The sequence below is a fragment of the Microtus oregoni genome, unplaced genomic scaffold, assembly GCF_018167655.1.
Source record: "Microtus oregoni isolate MIOR12 unplaced genomic scaffold, Mior012 000044F_ref0000062, whole genome shotgun sequence".
NCBI lineage: Eukaryota > Metazoa > Chordata > Mammalia > Rodentia > Cricetidae > Microtus > Microtus oregoni.
In genome coordinates this window covers 10,806,141-10,820,409 of record NW_024543218.1, presented here as the reverse complement: position 1 = coordinate 10,820,409, position 14,269 = coordinate 10,806,141, and the positions used below count along the sequence as shown (strand labels likewise).

Here is a 14,269-nt window from a genome sequence, read left to right as displayed (position 1 = left end):
ACGCACGCGCACACAAGTTGTATCAACTTTAAGTATTAGTTGATATTTAAGGAGGTCTCTTGCTTTATGTCTCATATTGGTCATTATTTCTTCTTTATTTTTCTTGTTCACTTTTATCCCTTTGGTTTATTCATTTTTAAAAAGAAAATGAACTATCTTTTCATTATACATATTAATCCAAGTTCCCACTTCCTCCCCTCCTCCCATTCTCTCCATATACCCTTCCACTCCACCCTATCCAATTCTCAGAGAGGGTAAGGCACATTGCTTTGGGGAAGGTCCAAGGCCCTTCCTACTATATCTAGGCTGAGCAAGGTATCATCCAAAGTGAATAGGTTCTCAAAAATCCAGTACATGCAGTAGGGCCAGTGGCCCCCAGTCTGCCCCAGTCATGCAACTGTCAACCACATTCAGAGGGACTAGTTTGGTCCTATGCTTGTTCCTTCTTAGTTTGGCTGGAGTTGGTGAGCTCCCATTAGCTCAGGTAGACTATTTCAGTGGATGAACCCATCATGGTCTTGACCTCTTTGCTCATAGTCTCATTCCTCCCACTCTTCACCTGGACTTTGGGAGCTCAGTCCAGTGCTCCAATGCAGGTCTCTGCCTCTGTTTTCATCAGTTGCTAGATGAAGGTTCTATGGTGATATTAAGATATCCATCAGTATGACTACAGGATAAGTCAAGATCAGGCCCCCTCTCCTCTTTTGCTTAGGGTCTTGGCTGGGGTCATCCTTGTGGATTTCTGGAAATTTCTCTAGAGCCAGGTTTCTTGCTAACCCTATAATGGCTCCCTCAATCAAGATACTCTTTCCTTGACCTCATCTCTGTCCTTCCTCCTTATGACTATCTCATTCCCTCAAGTACTCCTCATACCTCCTTTTCATCTCTCCTCTTCCCCTTCCACTCCCATACTCCCAATTTTGTCATATAATCTTGTCTGTTTCCATTTTCCAGGTGCATCTATATATGTTTTTCTTAGGGTTCTCATTATTACTTTTTTGTTCATTTTTGAGGACACATTAATTTTATGCCAGTCACATGGTTTGCAAGAATAAGAAAAATCTCACTCCAAATCCCTACTGCACACACACACACACACACACACACACAGACATGCACAGAGTCACACACATACACACAGACACACACAGAGAGAGAGAGAGAGAGAGATACAGACATGTACATAGTCACACACGTACACACACAGCCACACAGACATGCACACAGTCACACACAGACACACACACAACAAAGAATATAAGACAGTATATCTTAGGCCAACCAGAGCACTCCAATTTAAGCATTTTCGGTCTTTACAGTTCTTTCCCTTTGAGTATACCATGTGTCTATTTTTCAGCCAGGATGTCCCTGAAAGTGCAAAGACACAAAGTCATGCATTCTTTCCTCTTCGTATCTATAGCTGAGATTATGCCCTGAAAACAAAGTGTAGTCGCTTCCTCTAGCTTTTAAATGTGCGTGTGTGTGTGCATGCGTGCGCGTTACCCAGATGTGGAAGAGGTAACCAGGCAAGATCTTTGCTTAAAGCTTTGTTCTATTACAAATGATTTCCACAAACTGTGGGAGAGTACAATGCTGCAAATTTTATGCCCCGTGATCAGAGGCCAAGCAAATGTTTCTATTCACTGGAAAGAAATAAGTTCAGTCAGACAAAAATTGTCAATGGTTTAGTGTAATTAAGGTAAATGAAGTCTACACTCTAAAGAACTGTTATGATTCAGATAGCAGTCATATGTACAGACTTACGCCATTTAGCTGGAGCGCAGACATCCAGCTGACGGTAGCACAGTGGTTGCTCACCCACAGACACAGTCCCCTCCCTCACTTACTCATTCACTCATTCTTTCCACAAGTGTTTACTACGTGGTGGTGACAGTCACTCTCTCAGTCTACTCAACAGTTACCAAACAATCTCTGTATGTTAGACACTGACGTAAGAACTTTAAAGTTCACAATATGTGCACATAAAACACACACCAAAAATGTGAAGTGACCACTTAGCAGTGAGGCTGAGATCTCAGCGAAGGGACCAGGCTATGGGGAAAGTAGCGGCCACAGTGCCAGACTTGAGTGAACTGGAAACCCAGAGCAAATAAATATCGTATTGAGGTAAATCACAGTGGAGATCTACATTCAGGGCCCCAAATGCGCAGTAGAGGCTGTGATGGTCACATGTGGCATGTTTAGGTGTGTTCTCCATCATCAAGCTTCCTTGACAAATTTTCTCTCTCAGTTATACAAGAAAATCAAATTTAAAAATTTCTCTCTACATTTTTTTTTCTAACTAGAAGCATTTTCTTTCTGTCTTGACATTTTTTTGGGGGAAATGACATCTCAGTTTTAGAATGTGTTCTTCCTAAGACAACATTTAAAGAGGTAGAAATTCAAATATGTTACCACAAAAACTGTTCTCCAGGTGGGGAGCAGGCAAGAGCATCACTTTCCAGCTCTGGCTGTGTCCAATTGTTCCAGGGGAGAAGGGAGGAAGCATTTTCTCTAAATGAAAGGACACCAGTGCAGGCATTTGAAGCTGTAGCATGTTACAAGTCAAACATTTCTCATATTTAATTGACCCCGTTGCCTTTGTATTATATTTATTCCTTCATATTTGTATGTGTATGTACACGGTATGCATGCATGCATTTGTGTTCTGCGTTGGGGCATGTGTGTGCAGACGCATGTGCACGTATGTGTATGCATAAGACAGAATTGACATCAGTTGTCTTCCTTGACCCTCACTCTCTAGTTTGTATATTGAGGCAAGGTCACTCATAGAACCAGAACACTCTGGTCTGACCGGTCCAGCAAGCCAGATTTCTCTGGGAATCCCGGCCTCTGCTTCCCACGTGCTCAGACTGTAAATAAGGAAGCAGAGTGAACTCTAGTCCTCATGCCGGCTCGACATGTGCTTTACCCACTGAGCCTTCTCCACAGCCTCATGGCTCACAGTTCCATCTGAAACATAAGGGAGGATAGCTTGCGCTCTTCAAAAGCTTATGATGTAGTTGATTATGGAAGAGTAATTATAAAATTCTTGCAGGAAAAAGTGCAAGTGAGAAAGATAATCAGTGTCAAGGAAAAGAAGTAGCATAGAAGTGTGACAAGCTTTACTTGGGCCACCAACCAGCTCCCTAATAAGGACAGGGAGACCTAATATTAATTATGAACGCTCAGCCTTAGTTTAGGTTTGTCCCATTAGCTGTTATTACTTATTTTAACCTCTTTCTCTTCATCTATATTTTGCCTCAATTTTATTTTCCTTTCATTCTGTATGTCCTGTTTTCCTGCTTTCTCTGTGTCTGGCTGCCTGGCGGCTGCCTGGCTGACTAACCCTGGGCATCCCCCTCTCTTTCTTCCTTGTTCTCTCTCTCCCAAGCCTAGATTCTTCCTCCTACTTATTCTCTGTGCCCAACAGCTCTACCCATCCTTCGACTGCCTAGCTATTGGTCCTTCAGCTTTTTATTAGGCCAATCAGGTGCCTTAGGCAGGCATGGTGAAACAAATGTAACACATCTTTACATAGTTTAGCAAATGCAGCGTAAACAAATACACACAGCTTTATATAGTTATAGTAATATTTCACAACATGTATGAAATCGAAGAGAAGGATTGGTACTTCCAGTTGAGGACCAGGAATGGTGCAAGGAACGTGTGTGCTGGTCTTGAAGGATGTTTTTTTATATTGAAGCACGGGGAGTATTGAATAAATTTGTACAATGAAAAGTACAAATTTTCCTGCTTCATGTGTTGGGAGAGGGGGGCATTTAGATACCGTCAGGGATTATGAAGTTGTTAAAATGATAAGAGCGACATGAACCATATTACATAGGTCTGTGAAACTCAAGATGATATGCAATTATGTACAGCATAGCTCAGGGACATATCAGCTCACTAGACGGAAAGCAACCTTAAATAAAGTAAATAAATTGAAATAAAATGAGATTATCCAAAAATGGATAATTATTATATGCACACATGTATGCATGTCATGATAACTTTTAAATCTTTTTCAAAACAGATTCCCAAATTAGGTGCTAAAAACTAATTCCTATACCCAGTAATGAAATCTATGTGCCGCCGTCAATCTAGGTTGATAGATCACAGATCTTTTTCTTTTATATGTGTCTTTTTATCTAAGAATACAAAGGACCGCTATCACTTAGTGCAACAAGAAAGTCATTTCGGCCGTGCAAAATGGCACAATGAGATGCTAGCGTTGTGCTAACTTACAAATATTATGAGCAGCAGAAGAATTAGCTCAGCGGTTCGGAGTACCTGCAGATCTTACAGGTACCAGAGTTTGGTTTTCAATATTCATTGTAGGCTCAAAATAGAAATTCTGGCACACAGAAAAGAGGAAGTTTTATAAAGGATAATTTCTTGGTTTTTTTTTTCACTTGATTATTTCCAGGGACATGGAAACCCTTTCAGGATGGTATAGGCTTAGAATTTCTTAGCAGTGGATATATATGCTTGGTGACCTGACAAAGCTCCTTGCAGTCTCACAGTTTAACAATGCTGCCCCTCTGTGTAGACACTAAGCTATGTGGCAGTGGCTTTGAAGCACATGGCAACCTGATGATGAACCAGCGTTCTGGCAGAAGTTATTAATTCCCCTTGTATTCTCCTTCCATGGTGCTACAGAGAGTCAAACGCGTGCATCCAACAGAATAGAAATTAATTTGTTTTACCCGTGAAAATGTACGTTCCTGCACAGTAAGCTGCTGTACTTATCCTTGACACATTCATTCTCAAAGACTGAATAAAATTTCTGCTGCTCTGCTTTTCATATAAAGAAATTTTGTGTGCTTTTAAAAGAAGGAAAGCTCATTTTATTAAGTACATTCTTGGTACTGTCACTGCATTCTTCAGAACACGGGCTCTGCTACCAATTTTCATAGGCTTTGCAGTGCAGACTTACCGGGGCATCTCTGAGTGGGATTTTCCTGGCAGCTTACTCTCTTTGTCCATTGCCAGTTTCATTCATTCCTGTACTTAGGTCAGTCTTCTGGAACACGAGGAAGTGATCTATGACAGAACAATGGAAGCTTAAGCCTTTGCTTGGAAAAGTCTCAGATATGTATTTATATATGTTTGCTTTAAAGAAAGTTGTTTCCCTTTTCTCTGTTTCCTATACCTGTTCTCATGATGACCTAGCCACGCTAAAAATCCTAAGTACCAATTACATTTGCCTTCAAATTTGAATTTCTCTTTGAAAACTGAGCATGATTGACGAGTGTTGCAACATCAGATATGATCCTGGACATTTAGCGTTGTTCTGGAGCTAGAAGTCACACAGAGGGAAGTCCTGGCAGAGATGACACTAGGGTTTCCTTAGCATCAGACATGATGCATGCCAGCTCTGGAAGGTTCGATGCCTCCCACGCCTGTCTCACGCAAGAGTGTGCGTCTTCCCCTGGATCTGACTGGAGATGTTCTTCTGGGTTGACTTTCCAATGCGTGGGAAAAGGGGGCCATGAGTCATCTGTGGGGGGTGGCAGGAAGAAGGTGTCATGAACTCACTCATCTGAGGTTGTTGGTGAGTGGGGAAAAAAGACTAGGGAAACGAGCAAGCTGGAGTTGGCTCAGTAAGAAGTGGTGCAGAAATGTAACAGTCAGGCTGAGATGCTGAGACCATAATATCCTTGGCAAGGCCATTTTCAGTCTATAATTTAGGAATTAAAATTTCCAAAGTCTATCTAGAAATCCAGACCTATCTTGCCCTGAGTAAAGATCTCTGCTATTGTGGTTCTGATATGTGTTTTTAATGAGGGTGTGTATTGGATTTTGTGAGACACTCAGAAGCATCCACAGCCTCTGACTAGACGGCAGTAGCAAGAACACTCCTGTACCCTTACATGGACTGCAGAATAGAATGTCAAAATGAAGGTGTCAAGGGGCTCATCTCATATAGCTGCTTTCCACCAATCCTGGATCCCCAGCACCCACATTTGAAAGGAGAGAGCCTACTCCACAAGTTGTTATTTGATCTCCACACATGTATGTGCGTGCAAACCCACACCCACACCCACCCACACACACACACACACACACACACACACACACACACACAGAGAGAGAGAGAGAAATAAATAAATATGCAAATAGATAAATAAAAAGACTTGAAATATAAAAAGGTGTCAAGAATTCTTCTCAGACTCATAATTAATTGGCCTGTGTTATTATTCAAAATTAGTATGATTTTAAAGACCCTGAAGTTATTTTAATGAGTTAATGATCAGTTTGGGAAACAATTAATGAAAATCTATTAAGTGCTCAGCATTGCCAGATGAATGAATTGTTTTCTTTGTTCTATCAACGTTCAGGATCCTGTGTAGACATGAGCAAACAGTGACAATCTGATAATGCACTAAGAGAGGTTTCTTTAAAGCGCAATTCAGAGCACATTGTCAGCACAAAAGACAGTTTGGCAGCCTAATGGCATCCTTTCTCCTGAAATGCGTTTGCACCTGAAGGTCTCACATTTTAGAACTAGATCATCGTAATCATAAGAGACATTAGATAGAAGGATGAAATCACTAGCCATCCGGAATTGAAAATTCAACATTGAGACATATTTTTTTTAATTTAGTTGTGATTAAAACTAAGAATTTATGCTTATTAGATAACTGTTAGGTACAAAGGTGGGTCATAGAGTGGCCAAAGGTATTTACCAAAACTTCATTTGAAAATTACTCATGTCCAAAATAACATGGGCATATAGATAGGTAGGGAGGTAGGTAGATGATATATATGTGATATGTAGATATATAGAGATAGAAGATAGATTACTGCAAATTAAATTTAAAAAAAAGAAAATCTAACATAGGTGAGATTATAAAAGGAACTTCCTAACATAATATTCCCAAGAGTTTGCCCTGGAACTGTAAGTAAAGGTGTTGTTCTCTGCCACATGGATGCTGAGAATCAAACCAGGTCCTCTGGAAGAACATTTAGTGCTATCAGCTGCTGAGCCATCTCAGTAACCCTTAGGAGTTTGTTAATAAAAGCTTCTCTGGTTGTCTTCCTGCAGATATTTTCTATAGGAACTTTGTAGGTTCACAATAGCATCCTCTGTTTATAAATATATCATGCTAAAAATGCCCGGGAACTACCACTTCTGTAGCAACCATCAATTGAGGACAAATGAAGTTGTACTATCCAAGCTGACGCATGAGCTGTGGGATCGTGCCCCAGTTCCCCATTCTCCACTGTGTCCTAAAGGACCCACTGAGACGGTGACCTAGTTGTCATCAGTAATAACTTCCTCATCAGTGCATCCTGATTGGAATTCTCCCTTTTTTCCCTTAGTTTTCTACTCCTTTCTTGTCTTGCAGATCAGCTGCTCATCTACTCAAACCTAAGAATTTCAGACAGGCAAACAATGTACTTTGATTGTATTCATAGCTCATCATATGGTAAAATACTTGATAATGTCTAAAGTGAACAAGCAGCCAGGCATGCACCATGGTGAATATCCAAAAGCCCGGCACCCAGACAGCTAAGCCAGCAGAATTGTGAGTTGAAGACCAATTTGGGCTGTGTAATCAGACCCAGTCTCAGACGAATAAAATAGCAGGAACTAACTATATCTTCTCATCAATGTGTGAAAAAAAATCTCCCAAAATTTTAACCAAAAGATAGACAGTATCAACTAATACTTGACGATATCATCATTTAAATGAGCTTCAATATCAGGCAAAAATAGCACGTAGTTGAAGATGAATTACATTTCCCCTCCCAAAAGCTATGTTAAATTCATAGCCCTACTTCCTCAGAATATAACCTTATTTGGGAACAGAGTCTTAAGGTTATAACAAAGTAAAAATGAGTTCATTAGTGTGGATGCCAATAGAAAGGAAGCTCGATCACAAATACAAGATACAGGAAGAGTACACTGCATTTGTTCAAAACTGAGTGACGGATCTGCAGGCAAAGAGACGCGAGATTTCAGGGAAGCTACACCATGTAGAAGGAAGGACTGAAACAGACTCCCCTGCACAGTCCTCAGGAGGAAGCCAGCCTGCTAACCCTTGACTTCAGGCAACTGGGAAACAATAAACCGGTTGTATCAAGCCACCCTTTGTACCGGTTTAGCTACAGCAACTCTAGCATACTGGTGTGCTCACATCAGAGATTAGGATGGGGGCTGCCTTGAGGAAAAGAAGAGTCAAGTGATTAACAGGAACAAAGGAAGAGGAAATAAATACCTTAATAGTCGTGATGGAATATTTGTGTGTTCACTTGTAGTGTACTTCTTTATACTTTATATAATGTTATTATATGATTACATTTCAGTGAAAGGGTTTTAGAGCTAAGCACCCATTAAATCACACACAGAAGAGTCACTATCTACAAAATGAAAAGGGCCAGAGTCTGGTGAAAAGGGCAGGAAAAGGGTGCTGGTAGATTCAGCTCACCTGTAAGAGGGTTCTAACCAGCCAGTGAGCACTCTGATAGCTAAAATGAGCAAAACCTGCGGGGGCTGAGGTCCCACCTCTTTGCACCTGTTCCTGCTTTTCCTACACCTTGTCTCTTCATTCCCAGCCTTAGTCTAGAACTAGATTACTTCCTCCTGCATTGAAGCAGTCTTGGCAGTGCTGTGAAATCCTGAGAGGCAGGCTCTGAAACCCGTCCTCGAAGCCTTGACATGCTGACTCCTCGGGAGTCCTGCTCAGAAGCCCCTGCTCCTCAGTGTCTTCTCTCAGACACTTTCACTGTCCATGTTAGGGTCTAGTTGAACATTCCCCATAGGGTAGACTGAGTCCAGGGACTAAGTGGCACTGGACCCCAGCTGCTCTTCTCAGTTGATAACCCCAAGAATTGCCTGAAGCATCCGAAGGTGAATTCCTGACAGCCTGAGCTTCATTCATTGTTTCTAGACAATGAATGCCTGAAGCATCCGAAGGTGAATTCCTGACAGCCAGAGCTTCATTCATTGTTTCTAGTCTACTTGCTGCATGATATTTATAAAAGAGTTGGTCTGCTCTAGCCCAAGGAGCTTGGGTTATTCACCTTTGACCTCTGACACAGTCTGTGGAGGGAGATGGTGTTTTCTTCCTAACCTTGACTTTACTGCAATTCGTCAGATAGGTTCACAGCCACATAGTGAGGCTCCAGGTTTACAATGAGAGGCATGTTGCTATCAGTAGCTTTGCGATCTTAATTAGTATTTAGCAATGTGAACCTGGGCAGTGGAGGTGATGTCACTTTCCTGAAGGCCTCCTAGGAGCTGTATTATTGTTTTACCTTAATTGGAGTACTGAGAGAGAGAAAAAAAATGAACCAGTTTAATTTTCTCTTACCATTGCCCTGTGGTGTTTCTAAGAAATAGTCTTGACTTATCTCTATCAAATGGGTCCTAAGGGGGCTGGTTGCCTTGGTACTAAAACTTACAAATAAGTCCACTTGGAACGGGGGTCAGTGCTAGTTGGCTAATGAGCTACTCCAAAAACCACTGTCTTGACCTGAGGCCATTCAGTGTCTGAAAATGAAGAACTGACTTTGCAGTCTTAGAGGAAGATGGGGCTAGAAATTGGGTTAGGAAAAGGTAGTAGGTTTTTTTGTTTTGTTTTGTTTTAAAAAAAAGGATTCCACCTTCCTGTTTGTTATTCTTTCCCTGCTTTTAGTCTGAACTCTTTCAGGCTGTTACAATACAACGAAGGGTGAAGTGATTTATTTTCCATATCGAATGTGCTCGCTCCCGCGGTGAGATCCCACTTGAGAAACAGCAAGTCCCCCAGGTTTCCCACACTAAAGAGCTAGGCAATTGATTGCTTGAGAATCGTGGTTCTGGTTCACTGGGTCTTAACTATCTCCCTAGAGAGTCATTTGACCTGGAGGCAACGCTAACGGTATCCGGAAGGTGACAGAAAGAATTCACAGGGGCTTCAGCTGTCCTGCCACTCCAAGTCGCATCAGGACAGGAAAGTTTGCTTTGTCTCACTATCAAGGCCATTGTTGTCTTGGAAACCATTGTTCCCAGACAGGACTACCCTCACGTGTGGAGTATATCTCAGATGTGGTTCACCTTTCTCTTCTTGAATCTCCTTTGTTCCTCTTCAGGCTGCTACAAACGCAGCACTCTGTATTTCAAACTAAAGAGCCAGCACAATTCTGACAATGAATTGCGGTAGGATTTTTAAAGTATTTATTTGAGAAACTGTAAGGTGATTTTTTGAGTTTCAGGATTCAAACAGTATACTGCATTTTGTTATATGTTTTATAGTTTAACAAATTTAGTAAAAGGTGAATTTTCATTAAGGAACAATTTTTACTAGGGAGATGGTTTGATCAGTAAAGTATTAACAGTGAAAGCAAAATAACCTGAATTCAACCCCCCAGAATTCAACACACCTGTAATCCCAAAGCTATAATCCCAGTGTTGGGGAGGCAGAACCAGAAGCGTTCCCAGGACGACCTAGCTCCAGGGTCAGCGAGAGATCCTATCTCAAGATATATGATGGAGAGGAATTAAGGAAAATCACTGCTCTCTACTTCTGACCTCCATACATGCACAACTGAGTACACACAAACATGCATTTACATACACACTATTCCATTTTAATTGTATAACTTCTTATCAAAATTAAATACGTACATATGTATGTGAATATAGCGCACTTAAGAGAAGAACAAAAATCTCTACCCTTGCTTTCCCCACGCGCGGTCCACCACCTACACATGTGCACTTCTCCAGTTCTCCTCTTCGCTGGAAAGCAAAGTGATCCACTTTTTATGCTATCCCCTTCTTCCTCCTGACATTTTGAACAAACCCTGAGAGATTTTTTTTATATTCATACTTACCTGAAATTCTGCTTTTGCTATATCATTTCACAAAGCAGATTCTTTGTGTGTTTGTATGTATTCAGGCACACGTTTATGGGGGTGCACATGTGTAAAGTCCAGAGAATAACCTCAGCTGTCATCCCTTAGGAGCTATCCACCGTGTGGTTTTGAGGCAGGGTCTCTCACTAGCAGAGTTTGATTCTTGTTCTCTGAACATCCCTTTGGAAGACTTTCTCATCTGTCTCATAGATGACGTATTTGTGATTGCATAGCATATATGAGTAGTAATAATGCATCTACATTATTCAAAATTTAAACTAAAATAAAACTATAGTAGCCCCCTTTGCCACCAGTCTGTTTACTTTCCAGCTCCTAGCCAGTGTGGCCATTCTCTGTAGTTATCATTCTTGAGCTCCTCTTCATAGAAAAGGAAAAGGAGCAGGGCCCGTTATGTTCCCCACCCCCATTAAAATATAGCTGATCAAACATTTTGTTCTTCATACAAAGCCTTGTAACTTTGGGTTTCTTTTTCTAATATGTCCTCATTCTTCTCACAGCTGTGTAACATTTCATTTGTTATTAATGAACCCAACTATGAATGACTGGTCGTTTTCAAGTCTTTCTGTTGTAAAGATCCGTCAGTAAACCCCTCCAATGGAAACTGCTAAGCCAAAACGCGGGTGCAACTGTACTTTTGAGAACATTCGGACCAGTTGCCCTCCTTTGGAGGTATACTGTTGGTTCTGTTTGCTGTCCTCCACACTGTCTGAGGTTTCTCCGCTGTTGCCTATTGTGCTCAAGATTTTTCCTGTGTTTTAATTCTTTAACTGGTAGAGAATGAATCAAGACCTGATCAAGACCCCATACTGTATCAATTTAAAGCTACCTAATTTTATTTCTAATGTTTCTGGAGGCTAGATGTCTAAATGGATTTCACTGACGTAAAAGCAATGTGTTGGCCAGGCTGTATTACCTCTTGAAGGCCCCACAGGACCTGTTTTATTTCCTTTCCAGTTTTTATTGTCCACCCAGGTTGGCAGCTCTTTTAGAGCCAGTAGTGGTGAGCTCCATCTTCTGTATCTATCACCCAGTCGCCTCCTTTAGAGCCAGTAGCAGTGAGCTCAATCTTCTGTATCTGTCACCCAAAACCCAGAAGTGAGCACCCCTGATCCTTCTGCAGAATTCTGAGCTGGGTCAGGTATTACTGGGCTCACCCATATAAAGCAAGATGTCTTTATGTCAGTTAAAAGCAATCTGAATCCCAACTTGAATTCATCTATGTTGTCTTCGAAGAACTACTATTTGACCTTTGGAAGTTTGCATTTTTCTGCAGTTTGACTAATGTTGAATCTATTTTTATGTTTAAGAACATTAGATTTTTCGTATGATAAAATAGCTACTCAAATCCTTTGGCCATTTTCTAAGGGTTATTAAGTTCCTTTTTATATTGGAAATTTGTACATTATCTCAATACCATTTGAAGCTTGCATTATCGTTTCTCACTTATGCTTCAATGTTCATATTTATTGGTTTGGGAAGTTTGCATGTGTGCACATGTGTGGGGTACATGTGTATATGAGGGTTCACATGCATGTGTGTGGAAGCGAAGATCAACCAGTGTTCATGAAGAACAATCCATCTCGATATTTAAGGCAGATATTCTCCCTGGGACCTGGCAATCACCCATTAATCTGGGCTGGTTAATCAGTGAACCCCAGGAATCATCCTGTCTCCTGCTCCCCAATGCTGAGATTATGAATTCCACCAGGATGCCAGTTTTTTGCATTATTGTGGTTTTGGTTTCTGTGTGTTTGTTTGTTCTTCATTTTCAATAGCCTTTGAAAAGGACTTTTTGCACTCTGATATTAATATGCTCTTTTTATTTCTAGAACTTCTATGCCTTTGTTTTTTCCACATAAAACTTTGATCTTTTCAAAATTTATCAAGGCATAAGTAATGAGGTACAGAAAATTTCATTTTTCCCAGCTGATTAAACATTTACTTAACAATGTGTATGTAAGACCTTCACTTGTCTCAGATACCACCATTAGCATTTATTAGGATGTAGTAGGCCTATTTATGGGTATCTTATTCTACTCTCTTGGTTTCTCTCCATAAGTATGAATAGTAATTCGACCATAATAGTGTATATCTATGAATCACCCAGACAGACACAATCTTCTTCTAAGGAAAAAGTAGTGACTAATAGTATGAAATGGAAAATACACAACAGACCAGCCAGTGTGGAATAAAAATAAAGAGCACATAGTCACTTACTGAGCCTGGTCCTGAATGAAAATTCAATCTTCAGCTGCATCTTGAAGACAATTGCAAAGTAATTACTACAAGACAGCACACATATGTAGGAGAGGTAAGCAGGCTAGATGAGAAGCTGTAAGCTGAGTAAAAACTCCCTCTTCAGCATAGTGTCTGCACACCTATGGCTCAGGGACTATTACAGAAGAGTGAGCAGAAAGCCTATAAGAGCCAGAATATCAGAGGTCATGCATGTTTCCTACAGATGACATGGAAACTATATCCATGATACCGCACCAATGTGGTTACCAAAACAAGACCTAACAATAACAGCAGCAATGAGACAAGCTCATGTGAAACGAGGAGATTTTACTGGGCCTTACCCGCAGACAAAGAGCTACAGGGAACTAGTGACTGACTGCTGAGAATGATAGAATTACTCTTTTCAGGGATGAGTCCCCGAATCAGGTATTCAATGCCAAGTGGTCAGCCCTGAATTCTTTACATACAAGCAATGCAGGTTGTATATATATATATATATATATATATATATATATATATATATATATATATATATTTGTGTATTTGTGTATGTGTGTGCGTGTGTGTGTGTATGTGTGTGTGTTTGTGTGTGTGAGAGAGAGAGAGACAGAGAGACAGAGACAGAGAGAGTATATAATAATAGCCAGAGAAGTGGGGCCATGATTTTATAGTAAGTAAAAGAGGAACATGGGAAAGGCTGGAGGGAGAAGACATGGGAGGGGTTAGAGAGAGGAAAGGGAAAGAGGAAATAATGTAACTATATTTTAATTAAAACTAAAAACTCTTAAGGAGAAAAAGCTTCCCCTCTCAGTTCATAGTCTCCATGGAGCTCTTCAGTATAATATTTCTGAGACATTTAATAAATGCAAAACAGGATGTAATAATAATAAATTGTATCGAAACTTATTTTAGGAGTTTAGACACATGGTCAGTGACAGTTGAGAAAAAAGAAGCTTGGGTGTTCAGACCAGCTGCTCTCCAGGTCTTCCCAAAGGTGTAGCAAAGGGACAGGATCGAGAACATCTCATTGTTTGAGATCGTCCCACCCTCTACACTGGCAGTAAAGCTCACTTGCAAATGTCCTGCATACTGTTGTGTGCACAAGATAGCTAACAAAGTGGACAGCACATCTTTGTAACCCCAGCATTCAAGATGCTGAGGTAAG

The 14,269-nt window shown here is 40.7% G+C and overlaps 1 protein-coding gene across 1 annotated transcript in view; it reads left to right on the top strand.

The window, feature by feature from the left end:
- The window catches only part of LOC121434795 (metabotropic glutamate receptor 3), a 212,472-nt gene that overhangs the window by 170,027 nt on the left and 28,176 nt on the right, over nucleotides 1–14,269 (top strand). The gene's annotated exons all lie outside the window — the stretch shown is intronic.